Here is a 19,482-nt window from a genome sequence, read left to right as displayed (position 1 = left end):
TCCACCCAGGTCACAGGGGACCACTTCTCCTTGTTGCCCAGCAGAAGGCCTATGATTTGTACAAACACAGTTCATCATTTGAATGAAATTCTACAGTGATTGGTATAGACACCCTTCCCTGGTTATATAAGAAGGCTATTTAGCTCACTTTTCAAGCCAGTTGAGAGACACCCCCTTGTGCTGTTCTCTGGCAACATTAGGCCCAATAAAAGGCTTTCTCGAGTGTTTTGTTGTTGCTTGTTTTTTACCTACATTTGATCTTAAACCATTACTAGAACAGGCTGAGCTGGCAACATGAAGAGTGGATAGTAGAAGTGGCAGCAGAGCTATAGTGGTAGTGGTAGTGAAGGTGGCAGCAGCAGCAGAGGTGATGTAGTGACAGTGGCAATGGCAGAGATGGCAGCAGCCACTGTCCCAACAACAGCAGCAACAACAGTGACAATAGCAATGACAGAGCAGCTGAAGACTTGCAGCGTGGCCATGGCAGAAACAATGGGGAACAAAGGGACCAGAAACAATGAAGGCTATAAAGAGCTGAAGATGAGGAATTGTGGGCCCTGGGCACTGGAAGAGCTTCAGAGAGTTGCCGAGATCTCAGATACCCTAGACCAAGGGGTGTAATACATGGTGCTGCTAAGGGCTGAGGATCCAGTCATCCTTCACTTAAAAGCGCCATCACTTGTCACCGTAGGGCTAAGGGTCTCAGCACCAGAAGCTTGTATGAGAGCTGCAACACCAGAGTGTTCCACTTCTTGTTGCTTGCTGCTTTCTGCTGCCACACCCCACTGCTTGCTGGAAGCTAAATATTTCAATAGCTGCCCAGAGCAGTAAGCCTATAACCTGAGTGCCTTGAGCAATACATCTCTGACTGGTAAAATTGTTATTCATTTCTAGATTGATAATTATTCCCAGGGAATTCTGTCTGGTGATTTGTTTAGATTTAATCAATATCAATTTCTTATGCTGAGAATACAGAAGCTATTTGAACAAAGTTTTGTCTCAAGATGGGGATGAATATTGAGTATATACATAACATTCACTATAAAGTTTAGTTTAATTTTACTTAAAATTTAATAAAAAATTTTAGCAGATGTAACTCCAGTGATAAAAATATAAATTCTGAATTTTTAAGCCACTGGCCTATCTTTTTAGTATAGAACAGGGGCTAATTAATTTGGGGTTCATTTTCATGAATATTGTATGAAATGTAATATATAAAACATCATAAACTAGCTACATATTTATTTAGGTGGGTCTGGGGTTTGAACTCAGGGCCTTATGCTTGCTTGGCAGGTGCTCTACCACTTGAGCCATGCCCCAGTCCTACATTTAATATTCATTCATTTTTTATTTACTCAGTTTCATAAGCGATTTATTGGTTGATTTTTCTGAAATATAAAGCATAGTTTGGTGTGGTTCCCAACTAAGATGGCAATTATGGGCCCATTGGTCCTCAGTTCCCTTACCAAGAAGTTAATGTAGGGCTACAACCAGCAGCCTGTGAAAACAAGGATTAGCATGACCTTTGGTCTTGCATCCTCAGCAAATTCCCCACTTGCTCATTCTCCAAACTCTCCACAGTGAAGAATGTGCTGTGACTGATTTAAGCCTGACCTGGAAAAAATAAGCTTACTGAGAAAAATTCAAGGAATAGATAGGTACAAAAAAAAGAGATTGGAATATTTATACTTAAATGTGCACAATGAAGACAGGATGATCAAATAAGATGTGATGTATGAATCTTAGATGGAGAATTGTATCACAGAAACCTCCTTAAATTTTCGCTGGATGCTATTTCTCTGAAGGTCACTCTAGTTATATGTGTCAAATTCATGGGCCACTTTGGATTATTTACAGAAATGTGCAAATGTTGTTAGAGAACATGTTGAAAATTTGAAAATTCCTCCAGAAGAAATGAAATAAATGGAGCAAAAGTGGAGTGGAGACTTCAAGAGTATGTAGAGCCAGGAGACTTGCCTCTCCTCAGGGCAAAAATATGTGTCACTGAGAGTCAAAGATGACAGTGTGGTCTCACTTCTGGGTGCAGATGCATGCTACACATAGCTAGGGTATTCCAGTACTAATACTTTGCACAAAATGTGCTGCCATTAGTGTATTAGAGAAAGAACATGACTATAGAGATGAGCATTTTCATTTTACTCAGTCACATATCTGCAAATTTTGTTTACAGTATCATGTAGCACTTCTTTATAATTCAGTAAAACAAAAATATGGACAGTGTGTAAATACATCATTCAAAAACTGTATGAATTTCCCTATTAGATTTCCACTGTTTGGAAATAAGGTGGGATAATAAGGAAGTAGGAATACTACATGAAAAATCTCAAACATTAAAATAAGAAACTAATCTTGAAGACATAATTAAATGGCAGAAGATGACCAAGTATTTCTTATGAAGCTACAGTTCTTTTAGCAAAGCAGCCAACAACTGCAGCAGAAAGGACTGTGGATGCCTCACCAAAAGTCCAAGGAGACTCCTAAAACACAAAACAGATTTGTGTCATCCAATGTTGCGTGTCACCTGTCCCTGCTGGGTCAAAAAAAAATTGATCTAAACATGAAAACTACAGCTACAATTGAAGGCATCCTGGCAATTATTTTTGTTGTTGTTTTGATTTTGATGAGACTGCATCTCACTATGTAGTTGGGCTGGTCTTGAACTTGTGATTCTCCTGCCTGCTAAGTGTTAGGATTACAGGTGTATGGCATCATGCCTGATCTGGCAAATTTTTTCAATATTTAGTTGACTAAAAAGACTGATTTCCCTTGTGTTGGAAATGGTGGGGATGGAGTTAGAAGCAGCCTTGTAGGTGGGGCTCTCAAAACACTTGCACATTTCTGTAAAGAATCCAAAGTAGCCCAAGACTGACACATATAACTAGAGTGACCTTTAGAGAAATAGCATCCAGAGATAGAAGTAGGGGTTTACCACCATCCACCAAAAACTCAGACCCAAATCCTGTGCTACCAGATAACCAGTGGAAATAGAATTACAGGACTCACAGTTCAAGATTCTCCTGAAACACCTACATTTCCTATAGAAGAAGCTTCTCAAAGATACCCCCCAAAGCCATTTATTCAGTTTTCTGAATAATATAATTTTTCCTCTACCTTTTTCTTCAAAAATGGAATTAGGGACCTAGAGTGCTTTTTCAGATAGACTAAAATTGTTATCGTTTTTCTTTTTTTGTGGATGCATATCGTTTTCCTTTTTTTGTGGATGCCTATTTTTATAAAAGGAGCTATACAATAGAAAGGTTTCTGTGCTATATAGAATTGGTATTTACCTTGCCATTATGAATAAGAAAATTTGGATTTTGAAAATCCCAAAATTTATAGATCTGAAATACAACCATGTGACCATATTCTAAAGGCATTTGAAACATTTAGAAAAGTTCAGAGAAGGGTAGAAAATGTGATATTTAGGCATTTGACACAGAAGTTGAAGCTTACATTTATTAAACTTATTTTAAAAATTAGATTTGCTAAAGAAAATATTCAATTGTCATATTTTGCATGCTAACATAAATGTTCCACCATACATGGAATAAACTAAGAAAACTATGAGATAGCATTTGATATAATTTTCTCAATCAGTGATCCTGTAAGACATCATCAAAATATGATTTAGAAATATTGACCAACATGTTTAAGAAGAAAGGAAAGCTGACTGCCTAAATGTGTAAAAGATAAATAAGGTTATTGAAAATGTAAAGAGGTAACAGTCTTTGGATATGTGTGTGTGTCTGCCATAATACTCTTGTCTTTTATTTGTGACTTTCAATTGATATCAGTTAATAAAATATTATCTACAAAAAACAATTATCAACTTGACGTAAGGCATTGCAATCTTAATTGTTCTTTAAGAATTTAAGTAGTTAATAGCCAAATGGTGAATCAATGAACATTGTTCAATGGAAGCCTATTTTATTTTTATTATTTTTATTTTGAATACCTACTTTGTTTCCTTTGATATAAGAAACATTCGTATAGTTCATGTATTTTAAGCACCTCAAAATCTGATGTTTTTACTAATTCTTTGTGAAAGCACCATTCTGGAGACTCAGAATGATAGGCTACTTTGATAATGTACTCATTTAGCCAGTGAATTTCAAAGTAATGGTATTTATGTATGGCAGTCTAACTCTTGAATGGGAAGAAAAGAACTTATTTCTGCAGTACTGGGGATTGAACCCAGGGCCTAGAACTTGCCAGGCAAGCACTGTACCACTTGAGCCATACTCTCAGCCCTTTTGTTTTTATTGTTTTTTGAGACAAGGTCCAGCTAACTTTGCCCAGGCTGGCCTCAAACTTGGAATTCTCTTGCTTCCCCAGCCACTGGGATTACAGTGGTGCACGACCACTCTTGGCTTATGTTAGTATTTTTAGCTCACCTTTTAAAAGTCCTATGAAAGCTTTATAACATGCACAATCTATCAGTACCAAAATAATCCACGTATATAACCGATTTTTTTTCTAATAGGGATGTGTGATGAAGTTTGAAGACCACTGCCTTGGACTAACTCTGATTAATCTCGGACTCACTGGAGGAAAGGTACTTCAAGCTTGGCATTAAGAAAAGTAAGCGATAATGATGATGGCACTGGAATGGTCAGGATGAAAACAATAGCTAACGTTTACTGAACAACTACAAAGTACCAGGCACTATTCTAGGGGTTTACGTCCCCATACCACGGCTACGAGGTAAAGGCTATTCCTTATTTAAACTAAATCCCTAAGAACCATTTCGTAGGTTTTTTTTTTCTCATCCCTATATCTCCTGGTGCACAGCAAGCATTTAATTGGGCAATAAAATAAAATGTTGCCAAACTGCTCAGTGGAACGGGGCTGAATACGGTTCTGAGCTAGTGTGAGGCACAGATGGGCTGGGGTTTCGCGTTCTTGAGGCCAGCTGAGGCCCGATCCTCCCCAGGAGGAAGGAACAGGACCCCGTGGCTTCATCTTCCCGGGCTAGTGCAGCTGGACGGGAGTGCTGGGAATTACTGGACGCAAAGGGGGCCGGGAGTGGAGAAGCCGCCACCCCGAAGCACAACGACCCCAACCGGGGGCAGCCCACCCAGACGCCACCGGCTCCTGGAACCCGCGGGGAGCACGAGCCCGCCGCTCAGCGTGCGGACGCTCTCGCTCGAAGAGCACACGCCGGAAGTCCCGCCTGCTCCTCTTAGGGCGCGCAGCGTTCTCCGCTGACCTCGCACACCGGAAGGACTCGGCACGCTGCCGGGACTCTGGGTCGCTTCTGGTCGCGGGTTAGGAGTTCGGCGCCTCCCGCAGGCGGGGAGGTCGCCTTTGCCCGTGGGGTGGGCAGCGCCAGGGGAGCTCCTTCCGAGGTCGCCGCCCGCGTTTCGCTCCGCTTCCTGCTTGGCGCCCGCCCCGCCCCGGGGATCGGGGCTCGGGAGGCCGCCGGCGCCCCCTCCACGGTTGGGTACCCTGCCTGCCTCTTTTACGGAGCTGCCCCGACAGCGCACTCCTGAGGAGTTGGGACCTCTCAGAGGTGGAACTGGGCGTTTTTGTGGGTAGTCGTAAATTATAACACCCTGCCCAGTAAGCCGCCCAGATGATTTTAGGAACGAATTTTCTGATCATAATATTTTGTCCCTATCACACTTAGGTAATAGGGCCCTTCCCAACGGGAGCTGATTGAAAAATTGGTTTTCACCGTGGAGACGGTGATTGATAATCAGACAGGGTTAGGGAGTCCTCTGTATATAATTTTAAAAAGCCAGAGATTGTGATTTTGTAACCTGCTTCCACTTCTGTCGTCCCTAATTCCTCTCCATTCTCACCTTAGAAATATCTTTAAGATCTTGGGGTGTCACGAGACAAAATGACAGTACTTAGAAGTCAAATAGGCAAGGCAAAATTTATTTCTGCACAAGGATGCACACCAGGAAGTCTGGGGCCATGCGCAATGGGCTGGAGGGCACTGGGGTGACACAGGCCGTTCCTCTCCTGTCCCTGGATTGGGCAGGTAAGGGGCTCACTGTCTGTGCAATTGGCTAATTAGAAAGGGGCCAGGTTAGGAGGGGGCTTTGGGAACAAAGAAGTTTTAAAAGTTCAGAGATGCAGTAACTCTGCAGAGATGCAGGTTATCAGCTCTGGAACTAGGGCATCTAGCGGAATTCTTGTTCCAGCCCAGCTGAGGATAACAATCCTTGTTCTTAAGAGAAACTTTTATCATATTAAGCTGAATCCGTGAAGTGAGTGTGTGGGAAGCGAGTTAGGAAGACGGTTGTTAATGATTACATTTTTTGACAGAAAAGACCTGACCTAAGCTGATTCTTACACATCTGAGCCGTTAGCTCACCTTTGCATTGTTGTAGCAATTTGCTGACAACGTTGCACATTAACACAGATCGGATTGGGCTCAAAATTTAGCCGGCCTTCTTGTCTTCGGTATAATATAGATTTCTTAGTTTGGCTCTAAGGCTCTTCAAGGCCTTGCTTGGGCAAATTTTTCATTTTTGTCTCCTTTCATGGAACACTCTCATACGTTGTATTTTCATTGTAACAGACTGCAGTAATTTAATTAATTGTATATGACAAACCTTGAGACAGAATCTATTGAATTCCTAATATTACCAGCTACTTAAGAGTTGAGGAAAAAAAACACAATTTACATTCTTTAAAAATAAAACAAAGCTTTACTGGCAGTCTGTGTACCATAGAATTCACCCATTTCGAATGTACATTGTTTTGAGTGCATTCAAAAAGTCATATAACTACACAATAAATTTTAGAACCTTTCCATCACCCCAAAAAAGAAACTCCATGCCCATTTAGCAGTCCCTCCTGACTTCCTCAACCCCACTCACTGTTAGTCTTTCCCTTTTAAAAGAATTCTAGGTAGTGGTTTGGGATATATTTTTTAAATTATAGATTATTGTGGAAACTGACGTATCAGTTCCCTAGCTAGTGTGACATATGAGTCCCTGATACTATATTTAACCTAATACTGTTCATTGTTTCAGACACTAGTGCCTTCTTTATCTCTTCCATGAAAAAAGGCTATAATTAGTTAATTTTATTTTTTTAGTTCATTTGATTTTCTATTTTTGATAGGCTCCAGGCTATTCTCTTGTTCACATTTAATGTACCGCATTAGATTTGTGAGAATCATATTGGACAGTTGGTCATCAAATATGGAGTATTATTATTACTGAGAAAACATTTATTGGAAAATTTAAGGGTTTGAACTCAGGACCTTGCATTTGCTCTACCACTTGAACCACATCCCCAGCCTTTTTTGTATTAGTTATTTTTCAGGTAGATTTTCTTGCATTTCTTGCCTGGGTGGATCTTAGTCTGTGATCCTCCTATCTATACTTCCCACATAGGTGGGCTCACAGCCTGGCTTATTGATTGAGATTAACATTGTGCCTGGGTTGAACTCAAATTGTGATCATCTTGATCTCCGCCTCCCAAATAGCTGTAATTACAGGTGTGAGCTACCGCACCAGCTGGATTATAATTATTCTGTTTTGTATTGATAGGGACATGCTGGGGAAAGTAGTTTTATAAAATCCTATTTTTATTCTTGTAATGTTTGTTTTTATTTCATTGGTTGGAAGGTGGTAGTAGTTTGAGTATTTTTAGAAACTGAACATTTTGAAAATCTGAACAAAACTGTAATGTTTAAGGATTTTTTTTCCTCCCCATGGCTTGATTCCAGTTAGGATTCCATGTTCCTGCTTTAGTGTGTGTGTGTATGTGTGTGTGTGTGTGTGTGTGTGTGTGTGTGTTTTAAAATATACATAATACAATTTACTGTTGTAACAATTTTAAATGTATGATTGACTGGCATTGAGTACATTCACATTGTCATGCAACCATTATCACCATCCATCTCCAGAACACTTTAATTTTTCCAAACCGAAACTGTACCCATTAGAAAATAAGTTTCTGCCCTCCTCCCCTTTTCCATTTTTTGGTAACCATCATTCTACTTTTTGTCTCTATGAGATTGACTACTCTAGGTTTCTCTAATAAATGCAGTCATACAATATTTGTCCTTTTTGTGTCTGGTCTATTTCATTTAGTATAATGTTTTCAAAGTTCATCTATATTGTAGCATGTGTCAAAATTTCCTTCCTTTTAAAGGTTAAATAATGTTCCATTGTATGTATATACATTTTGTTTATCCATTCATTAGTCAATAGACATTTGGATTGTGTCCACTTTTTAGCTTTTGTGAATAGTGCCGCTATGAACACTGGTATACAAATACTTGGTTAAGTTCCTGCTTTCAATTCCTTTAGGTATACCCAGAAGTGGAGTAACTGTATCACAGGGAAATTCTCTTATAGTTCTTTGAGTAACTACCCATATGCTTCAGTGTTTTGTACATTTGTGCACAATATGAGATTTAAATGACATGCAATTTAGACATGTATTATCACAATTACCCAAGAACAAATTCAAAGAACTATTTTCTAGTTAAAGGGATCCAGATGTTTTTCCTTAGGTCTTAAAGATCAGTTTTAAAATTATTAGATTTAAAATTATTAGACTAAAAGATTTACCTGCGTATTTTCCCAAATCCTAAAAGATGTTTATCTTTGTGATCTAAGCGCTCTCTCCACCCTCCCACCCCCCCCATAATGCTTTCTGTGTTTATAGTGATGTTGCAAAGTTGTATAGTTTCAAAAGTCTGTGAATTTCTTTGGTATCATACAGCTGCTCCAGTTGGGTACTTTGGCAGTTATTCTAGTATGCTCCTTCTGACAGACAGTGGGAAGATGTTAGTATCATTAATTAGTCAAAGAATGGAAGTAAATTTTTTTTTGCTGTTATTCTATTTTCAACTCTTCTCGCATTGTTTGAACTGTAAGTAGCAGGTATTGGGATCATTCTCAACTGCTGTGGCCTTCTTGGAATCACTGAGGAAATGTAGAAAATGAGAAACACTATGGCTCAGTCAGAACTTACAAAACTAACATCTCAAGCATCCCGACAAATCCTGGGGATAGAATGGCTGAAGGGCAGTTCTAAGGAACGAAGAGCAGAGTGTTTATATGGGCTCATCTTCTCTACTAGTACTCCTCTCCCTCCACATTTTCATCAGCTCCTGGTTTAGCATTTCCTATCACTGTTAAAACCCATATCACTTTATAAACATCAAGTGTATTATCAGGAGAGGTGGGAAGAATAAGTGTGTTAATATGATTCCTGCTTACAGTTTGAGTCTGTCATCTGGACTCTCACCTGGAAATGCTGTATATTGGAGTCTGGTGAGCTCTTGGCAACTTAAGGTGTTCAGCATTTACAAGTGCACTGGGAAATGTCCCCAGATGGATTTGGATACTCTGTGTCTGTTGAAACTTTGATATCACACTGATTTGTATGTGACTTAACATCCAGCGAATAGCAAGACTACTATAGATGCTGAGTACCCAGCTTTGTCTGTTTATGTCCCAACCTTTTTTTTTGTTTGTTTGGTGGGGGGGTGGTACTGGGGTTTGAACTCACAGCTTCATGCTTGCTAGCCAAGTGCTTTATTGGTTAAGCCATACCTGAGCCCTCTTTGCTTTGGTTAATTTTGGAGATAGGATCTTATTTGCTCAGGCCAGTCTAGACAGCAATCATCCTATTTTATACTTCCTGCTATCACTGGGATCACCAGGCTTGGCTTTTTTCCTTGAGATGGGGGTCTTCCAAACTTTTTTGCCTGACTGGTCTGGAACTGTGATCCTTCTGATCTCAGCCTCCCATATACCTTGTAATGACAGGTATGTGCCACTTTGCCAAGCTATTGGTTGAGATGGGGGTCTTACTAGCTTTTTGCCTGTAATGACCTTGAACCGGGATTCCAGATCTTAGCCTCCAAAGTAGTTACAGGCATGAGTCACTGGCATCTGGCTTGCCCCAGCCTTTTTAGGGAGACGAAACACAATCAAATAAAAAAGGCCTTTGTAAGACTTCTTTTGAGGTTACCAGAATAAAAGAGGAATATTGATTCCTAGCTTTTGATTACAGAATATTTTCTTCCATCATACCTTCCTGTGTTAGACCAAAGTGATTGAATTTAGTGTACATTGGTAATCTATGGAAACCGTGCTACATCTGTATTTAAATATTTCAACATGCTGAATCATATTAGAATCTTTCTAATTTTATTTGGGGCTTAGCCTTTTGAGCTATAAATGGCAAAAGTAGAATTTTATGACAATATTTTTCATATTTTCTTGGGTTTTTCCTCCTTCCTATAAATACATGGCATTAAGTATTTTTATCCTCTTAACTCTGTCTTTTAAACGATTAAACAATAAAATGAACTCCTTCTGGTGAAAGGTATTAGGAATTTAAACCCATATATAAATTTGTATAACCACTACTATAATCAAGATACAATATAATTGCCTCACCTTAAAAACTCCCCAGTATTATCTCTTCATAGTCACACCTTTTCCTCATCCAAGTAATGAAAACCAAATGTAAATATCAGTTTGTGCTTTTTATTGTGGAAAACAGCAAAGTTGTATCCCTATCTTTTTTCCTTACTAGAGTTTTATCTAAGTGTGATGACTTAGAAAAGATAAAATCAACAGCCCCTTTTCATTTCAGAAACTAAACTTAATTAGAAATGAAAGCATTTTGCTGGAGATGTTTTCCAACAGGTGGCAGTGCTGTGTTATATTAGGACAAAGATTGTGTGGCTTCCTGTGAACTGGAAAATAATTGCTTTGTTTTTTTATGTCAGAAAAGAATACAATTACTTAAGAACTTACATTTAACTCAGGAATCTACTTTTTGGATCTTAAAAAATCTTATTCTTGTAATGTTACTAGGAAAACATTCTGTGCATAAAGTATTCCTTAATACATTTGTGTTTATTTTCATAGTCTTAAATGTTCAGAGGGTCTCTGTAACTCTTTCCTTAAGTTTATCTTTGTGGCAAGGAGAACAGGTGTTACGGATGAATCTTTCATGGAATCTGATCCATGAGACTTCAGATGTTTTATATTCTAGCCTTTTCTATACAAGTGAGAATCCCATCTATAACATCCCTGGCAACTGTTGGCGTTAATCAGCAAGTGAAACAAATAAATGTGTAAGAAAGATACACGTTTCAGTTGCCATTATCCTGAAGGAAAGCCTTAATGGAGATGTTCAGTGGGCAGTGATGAAGTGGACCTTGCAAGATATTCACACTTAAATGACTTATAGTTTTTAAAACCTAACCCATCCAAAAAAAGGATTCCCTTTTTCTTTATACTTTTAGCAACTTAGGTCGGATAGCATAAACTTCTCTGGTGTCTGGATTTCAGTTCATCTAAATACACATGTGAGTTATTTATTTGGGGCCATCTTTAAGACTTTTCAGCATCTTTTTGGTTCTGCCTCCTAAATATTCTCAACCGTGGTCATGTCATCTCTACCCCTGTCATCTACTCCAAAATACCATTGCTTTTCACTTGGACATTCCTTCAGAATGGTGTGCCAAGATGTATTATTACCTCTATTTTTCCACACAATAGCCATTATTAAAAACATAAAATATATCTCTTACTTAAAATGTTTCTATTACTTACCATTACATTTAGAATAATTGCCAACTATTTAACTTGACCCCTCCATTCCTCCCTCCCCAACCCTGTGATCTGGCTTCTCTGCTTATTACTACAGCCTTTTCCCATACCACTTTCTCCTTACTTACTGTGCTTCAGCCTCTCTGATGTTCTCTTTGTCACTTGACAAAGATGCATCATTACCCATTTGTAAGTCAACATGCATTTCAGGTAATGAAAAAAGTTTGTGGTTCACAGGGACATTTTCATAGCAGTCGGGAACCTATGGCTCTGTTACTTGTCAACTCCTCAAATTGAATAGGGGCATAAATGAACATCAGAATGCAGATTCTGTGTAGGGAAAAAAATGACTCCAAGAGCCCTGGTGACATCCTGTGAAATGTTGTCAGGGCATGTTGACAACAATGTGGGAACTGAGACCGGAGCATCTGGGAGATAATCATTATGATCCAATCAGTCAGTCTGACTTGTCACTATTGCCACCTTCAAATATATTTTCATGCTGTCTCTGCTGCTAACATTGTACAAATAAGTATGAGAAGTTATGCTTCCTATTAAGTTCTATTAGTGGTGTTCAAGAAATAACTCATAACAAGTTTTGAAGTAAAGTAAGTCCTAAAATTGGTAATACAATATCTAATTCTGTATAATACCACTACTCTTGCATGAAATCCCAAATGTGTATATAAATACACAATACTACCTGGTAACATTTGATTGGGGAGAGTTGAGAGCACTCTACTGCTTCAGTTATGCCTTCAGCCTTGATAGTGTTTATGAGTTTAGTCACTATAGACTGTAGCTCTTCATAAATACTTTAATAGAGAATTGCAAGAGAAAAAAGATATAAATGTTTTTGAGAAATACTGCAACAAGAAATGAGAAAATCTAAAACTTGCATTAGTAAAAGGAATATTGATTTCAAAGGAAAATCAAAATCAGAGTAAGCAGACAAAATAGTTTATTGTTAAGTAAATGCACTTACAGGAAGCATCAAATATTCTTTAACAATTAACTTGAAGGTGTTTTTTGATGCACTCTTAATTTTATTTGTGTCAGCATAAAATGACTTTTTTCTACATTTGGAATATTTGATATGAAAGATCAAGCCTATTGGAAAAGGGAAATTATACTTGATGTGTTTTAAATTTTCATTTTAAGAATGTGGCTTAAACATAGTAGCAACTTCTATAATTTTATTTGGCTTTGATTTTGTATTAAAGTTTCTATTTTAATGTCTTCTATTATCCCACATCTGTATGAGATAGAAATTATTTTTACTTGTTTTCTCAATATATAATCTTAGATTGGTTTATAATAATAATAATAAGCCATATTATTACATCTTTGATTTTTAACAGGAAATTTTTAAAGTTTTGGTGTAACCCTATCATGGGAGTAAGTCACTATTTATTATTTTTGTCACTCATTATTTTAAAACACAAGTGAAGTCTTATGGAAAATACAGAATAGCTTGTGATTTTGGAAAATTCAGTTTCTTATTCCCAAATCCCAAAGATTAATTAACATCTGTTCAGAACTGGGAAGAGATAGAGTTACCAAACTGAAATGAGAGGAAATGACCAAATGCAAACTGAATCTGAGAGTGGAGTCATCTTCTACCACTACACCCAAATTTTTCTAGGTCACAGAATGTTGGTAGTTTTTCTCAGGGATTTCTGTGTAGCTCTAGAGAAAAGACCTGAGAGGAGATTCCTTGATACTCCAAGTAACCAAGCCCCATCCACAAGTTGAGTTACAAACTTTTTAGTCCCCCACTCTTAATCATAAACAAATATCAAAGATTATTATTTATTTGAGGAAAGCAACCAGCATTATAGGTGGAAAATGGGAACTAAAACAAATGGAAATAAGCAACACAAGAAATCGCTACTTTGCAGGGAGAAAAACTAACAATCTCCCACTCCCATTTTTAATATATTGAGTAAGGTAAGAGAAGAGAATGAAATAAAAGCAGAATGTTATATAAAAGGCTAGTTGGAAAAAAGAAGTTAAAAGCATGATAGTAAAATGAAAACCTTAGGAAGGTTGTAAGATAAAATTCAGGAAATCTACCAGAAAGTAGAGCAAAAGACAGAAAACAGAAGAGAGAGATAATACTTAGCTGACTGTTCTGAGGTTCGTGCAACTGAGTTCCAGATAGAGAAAGTAGGGAGGAATGAAAAGGAGAAATAATAAATAATTCAAGAGCATGACCCTTAATTCAAAGTTGAAGTTTGCAAGCTGGATGTTTTCACTGAGTGCTCAGCCTAATAAGTATACCCATATTAGGCCACTTCCTTAGGAAATTTCAGGACACTAGGGAGACAAAGTGATGATTCTACTGTGAGAAAAACAAGTCCCATATAATATGATCAGGAATCAGAATGACTTTGAATTTTTCTGCAGTAACTTGAAAGTTAGAAAGAAACTGAGCAAGGCCTTCAAAATTCTAAAAGATAATTTTTAACTTAGAATTATGCATGTAGCCAATTTATGGCCAGTTAGTATAAAGATATTTTCAGACATGCAAAGTCTCAATACATTTACTTCCTTTGCCCCTTTATTAAAATCTAGAGGGTATGAAAACCAAATAGAGCAAAAGAGGAAGGAAGACATGGGATACAAGAATTGGAGGATCAGATCTAGGAGGATGACCAGAGGAATCCCCAAAACAATGATAAAGAGATGCCAAGACACCAGCCTCGTATCCCATGTAGAGGGCAAATGCTCCAGATTGAAAGACTATAAACCAAGACATCAGCATGTTGAAGGCTTTAATCACCAAGATGCTTGTGGTCACTTTCCTGTCTTTTTAGCCTAAGGATAGAAATCCCTGGTGTGCTTGACCCATATTCTAACCTGTTCTTAGCTTATTTTGATTATGTGCTGTAGAAGTTTCTGCTGTACTCTTATGCTCTGCTGCCTGACTCAGCTGAGGACACTTGTCCCATCTCTCAGATGTAGTCTGCTTTGACCTTCTCCTAAGCACTTTCTTGGGTTGAGTCATGGTGAATTCAGAAACAAAAAATGCATAGTACCACTTGCTCTCCTGCCTATAGTCCTTCTGTAAATTCAATACAAGCCTCCTGTACTACTCTGCCAGAAGTCCTGACAGTGGTTGAGCCATATATTTTTGAGAATTTGTGTCTTTGCTAACTTTTCAAGAGAAGAATTCTGTTAACTCTCTGGAAAGTAACAACTAGACAGTCACACAGACTTTATTCAGTTCTTTCCCTGTTCTCCACCCTACCTTCATTTATAAGGGAGCCAATGTCCTTAAGTATCTAGGTTTGTGATTTCACTTTTTCAAAGCAATGTATTATTTAGGGATCTCTACTGTTATGTGTTAGAAGTAAAACTAATAGCAAGAAATTATTTAATGCAGAATTTAGGATGTTAGTTGCCTCAGTGGAAAGAAGGGGATGGAATTGGGGACTTTTAAGTTCCTGGTAAAGATCTGTATTTGTTTTGCTTGTTTGATTTGTGGTACTAGGGATTGAGCTGAGGGCCTCACACTTGCTAAACAAGCATTCTATCACTTGAAACACACTCCCAGCTCCAACTCTGTCTTTTAACAAAGGTGGAAACATGGGAATTTATATTAGTTTCTCTTCATAATCATGTATACATTTTATATTTATACATTTGATGCATGTAAAAATAAAACTTTATAAAAAGATTCCTAGGTCTCACCTTAGACTGAATGAATCAGAATCTTTTTAAGCCCAGAAATCCACATTATAAATCTTACTCTTAGGTAAGAATGAGTACTCTGACTGATCTGTTGTTCTCATTGTCAGTATTACTGATATGGTCTGATGAGTACATAATAAAGTAGGGACATTTTTTTCCCTACATCTAGTTACTATGCTCTCTGTATATAAGGAAATTATTTTTTTCTGCCCAGATACACCAAGGTATACCATAATTATCCCTTACCTTTTCATGAGCCTATGGTATCTCTTAGAATATATTAAAATCCAAACCATAAGATTTCTGCTGTCACTATATTGATGTTGTAAGATGTGTAAGGTGGGTATTCTATGTTATTTATTACAGATTTTCTTTAAAAGGTTTAAAAACAACCCAGCAAATGCATATTGTTTTAAAAGGTAACTGTGCTCTGGGAAGTAATGTCAAAAGGCTCCCATGTGACTTAAGAGGGTATTAGATCTAGAGGGCTCTGCTTTCATCATGGTAGTGAATTCCTTGTGGTGAGAGGGCTTGTTGCAGAAGCAAGCTTGGCCCTCTCTTGCTTTCATTCTCATGCATACCCTTAGACATAAGATGATGTAGCAGCAAGATCATTGCCAGGTATGGACCCCTCAGTCTTGAACTTCTTTGCCCCCAGAACTAAAGAAAGAAATTAATCATTGTTCTTTATAAATTTGTCTCAAGTATTCTGTCATAACAGCACAAAATGAACTAAGACAATTGGTGATGTTAATTATCTGAAAATTATCCATTGGCTGGGTGTGGCACTCAGTGGTAGAGCATTTGCATATAATCCTGAGACCTTGGTTTCTATTTTCAGCATTAAAAAAAAATGGTATCATCTATTATTTTACTTTCATATGTATTTAGACTTAATATTTTCACATGTGTGAGTTTAAGCATGCAGGATATTGTGGTGAAAAAAGTTCACTTTGCACAGTGGTCCTCCTGGGTTCAGATCTAAGCCCTAAAGTCTTATGACCTCAGGCAAGTGGTGAAAGAAAAACTTTTTCTAAGCTTGTTTTCTACATTTTAAAAGTGAACTGGTAAAATTTAGTTACAGACTTGTCACAATCATTAAAAGATTTATTGAAAGTGCAAACGGTGAAGAAGAGTCAAGGCAATTTTTAACGACCAAGTTGAACAATTAATCAGATTATCAAGATTTTAGAAAATAAGTCTAGATTAATAATAATTGTGTTACATTGATGTAAGACTACACCATATTCTTTGTTTAGTAGATCAATAGAATAAGAATAAGATCAGTAGAATCAGATATGCATACAAAATAGACAATGAATGATATGTGTGGCATGCAGAACAGTGGAGATGTAGTGTTTTAGTAAGTGGTTCTGGAACATCGTATATATTCACATATAAAAAGGTGAATGATGACTTCTGTCTCATACCACATCCAAATTAAATTGCCAGTGGATTGTAAATCTATCAGTTAAAGGGAAAACAATAAAGATTTTAGATAATATTGAGAAATATTTATATGACCTTACAGTATGAAAATTTTTCTTGAACTCTAGAAGCAAAGACATTAAATATGGAAGAACAATGATACATTGGAATTTCTCCACATCAAACTACTTTAAGCAAGGTGCTTTCACCAAAGAGTAACATTTGCAACATTGTGACAGAGGGCTATATATGAGATATGGGAAGGATTACAATCAGGAAGAAAAAAGCAACTCAGTAGAAAAGTGGTCAGCTTACCAGGGACTTCACCAAAAAGGATTTACAAATGACCAGTTAAAATAAGGAAAGATGCTCAAGATCACAAGTCATTAGAAAAATCAAATCAAAACTATAGTGGATTAACGCAGAGAAACTAAAGCAGATACCTTAAAGCAACTGAGGCCAATAGGAAAAGGGGAACAGGTACTAGAGAAAAGGTTAGATCAAAAAGAATTAACCCAGAAGGTAACACCCACGCACAGGAAATCAATGTGAGTCAATGCCCTGTATAGCTATCCTTATCTCAACCAGCAAAAACCCTTGTTCCTTCCTATTATTGCTTATACTCTCTCTACAACAAAAAATTAGAAATAAGGACAAAATAGTTTCTGCTGGGTATTGAGGGGTGGAGAGGGAGGGGGCGGACTGGGTGGTAAGGGAGGGGGTGGGGGCAGGGGGGAGAAATGAACCAAGCCTTGTATGCACATATGAATAATAAAAGAAAAATGAAAAAAAAAAATAAATAAATAAAAAGTGCAAAAAAAAAAAAAACTATAGTGGCACACAGCTACTACACACTTATCAGAATGCTAAAATTAAAAGGATTAACAATGTAGAGGATTTGCCAGAATGTAGAGTATGATGGTTTGAACCTGAAATGTCCCCTGTAGTTTTGTGTGTTCGGGATTGGTCCCCAGCTAATGGGCTCTTGAGAAGTGATTGGGTCCTGAGGACTCTGACCTAATCAATGGATTGATTTCTTGATGAATTCATAATATGATGGCATTATGAGGAGGTGGTGAAAATTTTAGAAGGTGGGGCTTGATTAGATTGTGTGCGGGTGTGGCTTTGTCCCTAGTCCCTTTTTTACTCCTCTCTCTACTTCCTGGTCACTATGAAGTAAGCTATTTTGTTCTACCACAGCTATGATCTTCTGCTTTTCTTCAGATCCAAAGCAATGGAACCCACCAGCCTTGGGCTGAAACCTCTTAAACTGTGAGCCAAAATAAATCTTTCCTTCTTTACATTGTTTCTTTAAGATACTTGGTTAATACAGAGCAAGAAAATTTTCATACTGCTTTGGTAAATTGGTTGGCAGTGTAGAAGCTGAAATATGTACATACTATATAACTTTGTATTTTTGCTCCCCCAGAAATGGTGAGCATGTGTGCAAACAAGTGGTATGTGTAAGACTGCTTATAGCAGCATTATTTGCACTATTTCCAAATGAGAATGTGTGAATTTCTATCAACTATAGAAAGTAAATAAATTACATGTTTTTACCTTGGATTACTATGATAATGAACAAACTCAGTTCACACTCAAAAAAGCTTACACACACAACCTGAATGAATCTCAGAAACAAAATGAGTAAAATAATTTAAGCATTATATATCCCTCCATATATTTGGAACTCCTTTCATTTATTTTGTGAATAGTGCCATGTTTTAAAAAAATCCCTAGCTATTTTATTTTTACTATGTTATGATAGTGTTATTTCAACTTTCCAAATGATTTTCTAGAATAGAGAATTAGTTAATTTTGTGATATCAACCTTGTATTTTGTAACACAGTTATTGATCCATGTAATATTTTTGTAAATACCAAGTAATTTCCTAAGTACTGCATGGCTAATTTATCTATGAATAAACCTATGCGGTCAAGCAATATATTGTTGAATAAAAATGGTTAGAATGGAAAAAAAAGAATACTATTTAATTCCACATAAACAGACTCAGAAATCAGACACCACTAAACTTGAGTGTTGGAAGTCAAGGTAATAGTTACTCTTGCAAGGAGCAGGAGTTGTTAATTGGGAAGGAGTGGGAAAGGCCTGTTATTGTACCAGCAGTGTCCTATTTCTAGGTCTCTGTGCTGGTTTCATGAGTGTGTGTTTTGTTGACCTTTACTGAGCTTTTATGTTTTATACAATTTGCTTTGGGTTAGACTTCAATTTTTAAAAAAAGAAAAAAGAAAAAAACAACAACAGCGTGGTGGTGCATGCCTCCAATGCCAGCACTTGGGAAAGTGAGGTAGAAGGATCATATATTTGAAGCCAGCCTGGACTATGGAAGGAGATCCTGCCCCCCAAAAAATAAAGAAAAGAATTGGATACCTGTGGCTCACATCTGTGATCATAGCTACTCAGTGTTTGGCCAGTGGGCAGCCACCCCATAGCGATCAGGGACTCTCTGCTCACTTTCCACTCCACCCCTCCTTCCTTTCATGGTTACCATGGCAACTCCTGCTGGTGGGCAATGGGTCCTCACCTATCCTACAGATCCATATTACCCTGAGCTCCTCCCCACCAAACCTCGACCTATCCAGATGCCCCATAATACCTTAAGCGCTTGACTTCACCCAGGATATAAAAACTGGGCTGCCATTTCTCGGGTGCAACTTCTCCGGCCCTGCTCTTTGGGGACCGTGAACCTCGCCTGATAGCGCGCTCTCAATAAAGCTTGCTTTAAGCCTATTTGCTTTATTATTTGGCTCCAATTTGGCCTTCCCATCC

At 37.7% G+C, this 19,482-nt stretch overlaps 1 pseudogene; it reads left to right on the top strand.

Moving 5' to 3' along the window:
* The first annotated feature begins 624 nt into the window (after positions 1–624).
* Positions 625–2,890, top strand: LOC109682459 (cytoplasmic dynein 1 light intermediate chain 1-like; annotated as a pseudogene).
* The last annotated feature ends 16,592 nt before the right edge of the window (positions 2,891–19,482 follow it).

Source organism: Castor canadensis, chromosome 2, assembly GCF_047511655.1.
Source record: "Castor canadensis chromosome 2, mCasCan1.hap1v2, whole genome shotgun sequence".
Classification (NCBI taxonomy): domain Eukaryota; kingdom Metazoa; phylum Chordata; class Mammalia; order Rodentia; family Castoridae; genus Castor; species Castor canadensis.
The sequence above is the reverse complement of the archived record's forward strand: the minus strand, read 5'-3'. Positions and strand labels throughout refer to the sequence as shown.